The sequence below is a fragment of the Saccostrea echinata genome, unplaced genomic scaffold (genome assembly GCF_033153115.1).
Source record: "Saccostrea echinata isolate AGI-Se365-2 ecotype Australia unplaced genomic scaffold, CSIRO_AGI_Sech_v1 ptg000036l, whole genome shotgun sequence".
NCBI lineage: Eukaryota > Metazoa > Mollusca > Bivalvia > Ostreida > Ostreidae > Saccostrea > Saccostrea echinata.
Genome location: NW_026889785.1, coordinates 704,599 through 713,518, shown reverse-complemented (window position 1 = coordinate 713,518; position 8,920 = coordinate 704,599). Strand labels below are relative to the sequence as shown.

General features: G+C 33.9%; 1 pseudogene; it reads right to left on the bottom strand.

Annotated features, from left to right (window-relative positions):
- Window positions 1-212: 212 nt before the first annotated feature.
- LOC133199822 (uncharacterized) lies at window positions 213-916 on the bottom strand (annotated as a pseudogene).
- Window positions 917-8,920: the final 8,004 nt, after the last annotated feature.

The following is an 8,920-nucleotide window of genomic DNA, read 5'->3' as shown; positions in this document are numbered from 1 at the left end:
TCTGACCTGTAGAGCTAAAAATAAACTTGGTTTCCTACCTACTTATTTTGCAGAATGATCAAAGAAGGTATCTTCACAACCTTTGATCTAGAGTACTTTAACAAAGATTTATTTTTCAACAGAGGCGAATATTATTTGTAAACTTTTTTTACATTGAAAAAACCCAGTGTCTATTATATGTGTCATATTTTACAGAGAGAGGATAAAAACATTCAATACGTATTAAATGCAGTAAACCTGTATCTTTTGTTACCTGGAACTTTGGACACAGCTGAATGTAATTCATCAACAGCCCCAAGTCTGACAATGTATTTATGTTCAAGTTCAGGGTCCATGGAGCATGTTTTGATTTCTTTCACAGATTCATGGTAGACAGTAGACGTCCCTAGATGTCCCTCTAATTCAACAACGATATCGCAGATGTTCCGCCATTCCTGCTTAAATTCTGAGTCAGAAAGAGATATATCGGCAGAGTGACCATAATATTTGTTCCGAAGAGTGACCATAATATTTGTTCCGAAGAAGACGAATCCGTTCGATATTGGCGGCACAACTTCTATCAGATGGGTCTGGACTTTCCCCCCAACCTTTGGAATGTGGCGAAATTTGGCTGATATTTCGAAGAATGATGTACAGAATGGATATATCCAGGTCTGAATAGTCTCCCCCATACTGATTTGTTGGTGATGGAAAAATGATGCCAACTTGTGATGGATGTAGAGGGTTCCGTTTTTTGTTTTTCTTAAGATCGTCAGTCCATTGTTTGACTTCTTTAGATAGATCAGATGGAGGAATTTTCTTTTTAAGAATATCACATAACACATCTGTACAGGGACCCAGTATGAGCCTAGCCAGTCTAGAGGTGTTTGTGGTCTCTGGTGTTGATTTGTACTTGGATAACGACATCGTATTCTATTCAAATATTTGTATGGAATGCTATATATTCACCTAATTCATCTCTAGGTGTTTTTTCTATATAAAATAAAAGACATTTTATTGCATTTGTATATTCAACGATTCAAAATAAACAAGAGATGTTTATGCTTATGCCCCCCTCCCCAAATAATTGGAATGTGTGGAAAGTCCAAGGGGCATAACTCTATCAAAAATTGTTCGATCGTACCCAAAACGGAACTTGACCTAGATATTTTTATGATAAATCTCTACACTAAATTTCTTCTCAGTATATGCAACTTTTGCGATGAAAATGAACGGAAACTGTTGGTGGACCGACGCACAGACAGAAAGACAGACAAACCGACCGACAGAAAGACAGCAGCAAAGCAATATGCCCTCCCTTCTTTGAAGGGGGGCATAAAAAGTTAATTACATTGGAATTTTCAATATTGAATTGTTCATCTTTTAAGCTTGTGTTCATATGAAATTTGGAGATAGCGAACAGAAATCAAGCTCAAAAGTCAAGTGAACAATACGACATGGCGGCAGAGAAAACATTGACCTTCATAAACATCAAAGGTGGTACAGGTACCATGGAGGAGTAACCGTCCCCTGTCGATAGGTCACTCCTGCAGTGTTCTCATTGTCATAGTCGAAAAAAGCCGTAGACATTTTAGTGTATAGATAATAGCCTTACAATTTGCATCAAAAAGTCAGTCAGCATTCGACTTTATGATAGATAGTATTTGCTGAAAAAGTCATTGTTTCAACGAAGAATTTACAAAATGTTGACTTTAAACGAGACTGTTGATATCCTTATTTCATTAACTTATTTTCCAATAGCTTGCCTCGTTTATGAAATTTTTTTTACGTAGAGCATGCACTTATGTATATGTAAAAGGTGAAAATAACAAAGATCGATCTCTTACATAAACAGCTGGAGGACGTTCCATAAACGTCTTTTTCTAACAAAATACGTCGTCTATACAGCTAAATGTTGAGAGCCACAGTAAGAAACTTCATCTTTTCATATGGAAGTTTTCTGAGTCAAAAGGTGTAGTGATTGTATCTACTGAGAAGCCCTATGAAAATATAAAAGGTCTGCTAATGACAGGTGAAATTGGTACCAAAAAATCCGACATTTGCTCCCCTAATACTTGTCAATCAGGAATTGGAACATCTTTTTAGGATCAGCTTCAGAGCTTTTGTTTGTATAATCAGAATGTTTTTAACAAAATAATATGGCAGAGGATCAATGACAAGGCATGTAATTTTCAAACTAACAACTAAATTGTATGACAAACGGATGAAGAGATGACCTCAACTTTCCCACCGTCAACTTTCCTTATTTATTTTGCTTTCACCTGCATATGGTGTTCATGTCTCCCAACTTATTCGATTTTCGGGGAAATGCTCCGGGAAAAATGCTCCGAGTACAATCAATTTTTAAAAAGAGGCAAGGTACTCAAAGATAAGTTGATGTTACTGGGATTTCAACAATCTTGTTTAAAGTTCAGCATTTTGTTAATTCTTTGGTTGTTATAATGACCTTATTAGCAAATACAATCTATCATTGTATTTTGGCTGACTTGACTCATACTGTTTGTTAGGCCTTTGTTTTTACACTAAATTTGACTAAGTAATATTTTTTCTGATCAATATATAGGGCTCACAGTTACCCTGTTTTCGTCACCAGGAGATGCTCATTCTTTCTTGGCTCCTGATCCTATCTGGTAATTCTGTTGTTCTGTGTTTATGAACTGTCCACAGATTTGTGTTGTTTGCTAATTTTTTTTTTAAATCAATCACTGTTCGTTGTCTTCCACCTTTTTCATTGTATAAAGTGTTGAAAAGTCATACATTTTTATACTATTTATTTAAAAAAAAAAATATTTGTTCCTTAGCGTTTTTCAGCATTCACAACTGTTTTACCCCATTTATAGGGGGGAAAATTTCCAATGTATCTGTACGAGATAAAACTACAAATGATTTGCAAGAGCAAAATTATTGATCACATCAATAAAACCAAAACACTAGACAGTTATTCCTTATATGAATTTTGAAAGTAGTGATCGTATCTACTGAGAAGCCCTTCGGACATTTTTAACAACCATTCAAAATATGAAGATTTAAATATCTTGATTTTATTAATGAGTTCTATACAACCTTAAAAAACGACAGAATTTATTTTAACATTTAAAACAGATAGCAATAGGTCGCCCGGGTGACTCAGGTGACCTAATAAGATATTTAGGATTCGTTGGGATAGTGTTTGCGTCACATCATGTTGAGTCAGAGAGCCAGTTAAGATATTTTTCATTTTTATCGCTTAACAAATTATTTAAGAGAATGAGTAATATCTTTGAAGCTTATTGCATGAAATATATGGAGATAACGAACAGTATTCAAGCTCAAAAGTCCATTATACAATACAAAATAGGAGCAGAGCAAACACGGACCTCCAAACATCAGAGGTGGGATCAGGTGCCATGGAGGAGTGAGCATCCCCTGCCGACCGGTCACACCCGCCGTGTGCTCCTTGTCATGATCGAGAAATAACGGAAAAATCCGCTGACAATTCAGTGTGTAAATAATGGCCTAACAATTAGTATGAAAAACGTCAGTCAGCATTTGACTCAATGATAAATTGTATTTGCTGACAAGGTCATTGTATCGACCATAGAACTTACGAAATGATGACTTTAAACGAGACAGCTGATATTCTTGTTTCATCAACTTGTCAACAATTAACCTCGTTTGAGAAATTGTACATACGTAGAGTATGCTCTTGCGTATCGAATTAACTGAGAGATATAAACCCCGTATGCAGGTGATGAAGGTATATTGCTGCATAAGTAAGGGAAGTTGACGATTGAAAAGTTAAAGTCATGACGTTTATCATAAAGCTTGGTTGTTAGATTACCATTAACGTCTTTTTCAAGTAAAATATCCAAATATGAAACAGATGTGTCAGACTCTGTGGTATCTTTTATCTCAGGTTCACCAGGATATATCGTATCGACATAAGAATGGAAATAGCCATTGTTAATTGACAATACGTCGTCGATATATCTAAATGTCGAGTTGAACGCCACAGCAAGTGTTTTCTTCTTTTCACGTACAAGATTTTGGACAAATTCTGCTTTATATGAATACAAAAAAAGGTCTGCTGGTCATAATGTACAATAAGAAACTCATCACACAAAGAACCTTTTAAGGAACACCCATCATATACACATAGTTTGGTTGTTATCTCTTCCACCGAGTGTAGGTAAACATATCTGTTGTACCATTTATTGACCGTGGATAAATAAAATCAGGCACTTATGACACAATCTACGGTACAAATTATGACAAATGTTACCGGTGTTCAATGGACTGGCTACTGAAGAAAAATGAGAAGATGACACACATGTAGTGGCAATGGAGGATTTATTAAACTTTTGTCTAATATATAATCATGTTAACTGAATGATAAGCAAGACATACTCAGGCCATAAATAAAGCCTTATACTCCAAACCATACCAACATTTATAATTATATCAGTAACCTGGCTGAGAACACAAAATGGTATCATTTTTAATACATGAACTTGGTTTCATTTATCAACTGCTAATAACGAAGAGTCTTTAAATATTAACTGACTAGAATTCAGTAAAAATAGATTTAACTAATATTTTCAAAGGGTATGACATACTGACATTGTGACACAATGCAACTAAACTATGGCTTTCCTTACAACAAAATTATAATAAAATAGCATAACTTTACATAATCAATGTTGTAGTTATAATTTCTAACCAATATGTATAATCTTGCTAAACAGAATTTGGATTACTTAGTAAAACAACCAAGCTTTACCCGAACTCACATGTAAACAATGTGCGCAGCCATTACACTTGAGGCATGCTGGGATACACAAACTAGATCAACCTTACTCACTAATGAGATAGATATACAACATGTTTTATCTCCACGGCACTTAATACATGTACTATCAGTTAAACTATATTCATTATAGCCTTATAACTTAATAAATATTCATCCGAAGACAATATAAACAAGTAAAGACACATGAATCTATAAAACATGAGAACACGTGTGCACCCACATGGTAGCTACTGTTTACCTGCTCTACCTGCTCGCTTTGCAGCGTATAGCACTAATTCACATATTTAGCATCCTCACATCAAGTCACAACATGTTCCTAGCCTAAATATCTAATTTGTTCATTATATGCAGAGTGTAATAAATTGTAAGTAATAGTGTATTACCTAAAGAAAAAGCAGAAGATGACACACATGTACAGGCAATGGCGGATTTATTACACTTAGGGACTCGCCGCTTCCTGTCAAAGGAGTAAAAATATAAACAGAGTTATCCCGCTTTCCCCAAAAATAAAAATCCCCCCTCCAATTTCGTACCACTCAACACAAAGCTTATTAGAAATTTGAGATAAATGTATGAAATAAAATTAGAATATAAATGTGTTTACTGAATGTTTCAATACATTTCCGAATTCCGAATGTTTCAATAGCCTACCTATTTTAAATTGCATCTTTAATAGCTTGTAATATACGACCTATTTTCCTTTAATATTGTAAATGCAGAATATATATCCCAAATTTATAGGCCTTTCCTTAGACAATAATAAGATTACATCTCTTCCAACAATAATTTTCAGCTGTTTACACTCGATTAGAAACTAGGTCGATTCTATGGCGGCCTATGCGGGTAAAGATATGGCCATATTTCTTAAACATTATAGAAATTATAGAAATTAAATTATTGGATTCTAAACTTTAACCCCCTTCACCGCAGTCACGCATTTTAACGCATGTACCATTTCCTATGTCTAACGCAAAAACACGCATATACCGTTTCCCCGCAATAACGCATTTTTCACGCACTTTCAAAAGTAAATTTAATCTTCAATTTAATGCCAATTCCCTTCTAATTTATACTTGCTAAAATCTCATAAAATAAGAAAAGTTATAATCTTATCAAAATATTACGTCATAATTATTTACGCTAAACTTTAGAGAAACTTTTACCTCGCTATAAAGTGCTTGTGGGGAAAAGGTAACGTCATATTTCTATGACGTGAACATTAAGTGTATGTTGTGTCACTGTTCAGTAAAGTTGCAAAGAGTTAAAGTCTTAAGTGCATAAAAACAGAGTCAGAAGGATAAAAAAAATTATTATAAGATTTTTTGAGCAATGATATTACATCATTTTTTGTAATAAATTCTAACAGGTAAGTCTTGAATTCACAAGAATCACAAATGAAGAACTATAGAAGAGAACAGGGCAAAATCCATTTGACATGAAAATCAGACGGAAGAAGTGGGACTAGATTAGACAAACTCCAGGGAAGCCACCATCCAGCACCACACATCAGGACCTGACCTGGAACCCGCAGGGCAAGAGAAAGAGGAGATATCAAACAAACTATTTTGAAGTTTTATTTGTTATATGACTACTCTATGTTCGTAAAAAGCTTTTCGTAACAAAATTGCAATCATTTTTTGAAGTTATCACACTATTTTTGAATATTTGGTAAATAAATACACATACTTTGCAGCTTAAATGCCTTGTTTCATTTTCATTAAATTCTGTAACAGATATAGGGGGTGGGGATATAGAAAATATCAAAACTTTCTTACATGTACACTAATCCTACCTTTCATGCTATGGAAAGAAGCATAATATCTAAAGAAGCTGTACAACTATTTGCATAAAAAGTTTAATTAAGGAAACCTGGTTTTCTTTGGATTTTAGAGTAATTTTATAGGGAATATTTTGCTAAAATTTGACACTGGTGATAATCATTTTTGGGTAAAAGTTATCTAAACTGTTATTCTATATATGGACTTTAATGGTAGTGATCGTATCTACTGAGAAGCCCTTCGGACATTTTAAACAACCATTCAAAATATGAAGATTTAAATATCTCAATTTTATTAATAAGTTCTATACAACCTTAAAAAAACGGCAGAATTTTTTTAACATTTAAAACAGATAGCAATAGGTCGCCAGAGTGACTCAGGTGACCTAATAAAATATTTAGGATTCTTTTCGTCACATGTTGAGTAAGAGAGCCAGTTAAGATATTCTTCATTTTTATCGCTTAACAAATTATTTAAGAGGATGAGTTATATCTTTAAAGCTTATTTCATAATGTACAATAAGAAACTCGACACAACCTTTTAAGGAAAACCCAACATATACACATAGTCTGGTTGTTATCTCTTGCACCGAGTGTTGGTAAACATATCAGTTGTTCCATTTATTGACTGTAGATAAAAAATCAGGCACGTATGACACATTGTACGGAACAAAATTATGTCAAAGCTTATTAGGAATTTGAGATAAATGTATGAAATAAAATCAAAATATAAATGTGTTTAATGAATGTTTCAATGCCTTTCCGAATAGCGGAATTATTTTTGTTGTAAATATCGCATGTTAAAAAAAATGATATTCTTTTTAGGTCACCTGAGTCACTCAGGTGGCCTATTGCTTTCCGTTTTTGTTCGTTGTCGTGCGATGTGCGTTAAGGATACACCAAAGGCTTTTTTCTAGATTTTCAACAATTTTGAGATTTTTGGCTAAGAAAAAGAAGTTAATCACTGCTTTATAATGCATGTAAAATTGTTGGTAATTATGAAATGGTTTTCTAATTATTTAACAATAATGAAACATAAACACTACCACATGTGAATGTTCCGTTATTGAAGCTTCTGATTTGATCTGGGACTGCCTGCTCATGAAAGACGCAATAAATCACTGTGACCACTTCGGGAATTCTTCACTAGCCACATAGAGGTTATCAGTAATTATACTACAGGGACTCTAGATTTAGAGAAGGAGATCTAACATATCACTGATGATCATAAAATAGGAGGTGGGGCTTAGCTCTTGCCATTTTGCCGGGAAATCTTTCTGATTCAGAATTGAACCTATTTTACTTAATTAAAAGCATCTAAATACAGGAAAGAACCTCCCATTCTTGTGAATATGCATGGGAAATACGGCTAAGTGACAGGTATCCAAAGCTGAATCTCCAATGTGTCATATATTCCTAGCTTTGGCAGATTTTGTTGTGTAATGGGTTTTTGCCCTCTACTGTAAAGTAAGATCAGACAGTTTGTGGTATTATTTTAAAGGATTCAGCTCCCTCATTTATTTACCAATTTCTCTGAAAATTGGATGGGTTGCTTCTCAAATATGTGTTCACAAAACCGTATCTCAGATTTTTGATATCTAGCTTAGTTTTGGAATTATTGAGGGGAATGTTAAATTAGGCTAATAAATTGATAACATTGAAGGGCAAATGGCTGTAACTTTTGAATTAGAAGATTTATTAAAAATCTGAGATACAGTTCTTAAGTTCAATCTTTAATCTACCTTGAGGCAAAATTACCACTTTGAGGGGTTAAATACAAAAAAGTTGATTTAAAAAATGTTTATGCACTAAAATTTACATTAATATTTAAATAAATTTTAAATAAGTTATTAATTGAAGTTTAAATTAGGATAATTAAATAGTAAATTTAACAAGCTTTCAAATGATATATACTTTTATTATGTTATATTTGATAATGAATGAATTACATGCAAATTAAATTCTGGCATTCGGAAACCTTTGGTGTATCCGTAACATTTGAACATTTTTAGCTTCTTCTCTGAAACCGCTCAACCAATTTTAATCAAATTTGGCATATAGCATCTATGGGTGAAGGGGAACAATAATTGTGAATTTCATGGTCCCTGCCCCCCCCCTCCCCGGGCCTGAGGGGTGGGGCTAAAACCACAAAAATTAATGCATTCCTTAAAAATCTTCTTCTTTACTCCTGGACATCAAGCAGTCAAACTGTTGGCATTGATCCCTCTACCAAAATTGTGAAATTCATGGCCCAGGGTCAGGGGTTCTGGTGCTAGGGTGGGGCTATATAGATCATATAGTGAAAGTGCATTATTTCTTTGAAAATCTTCTTCTCTGCTCCTGGGTATTAAATA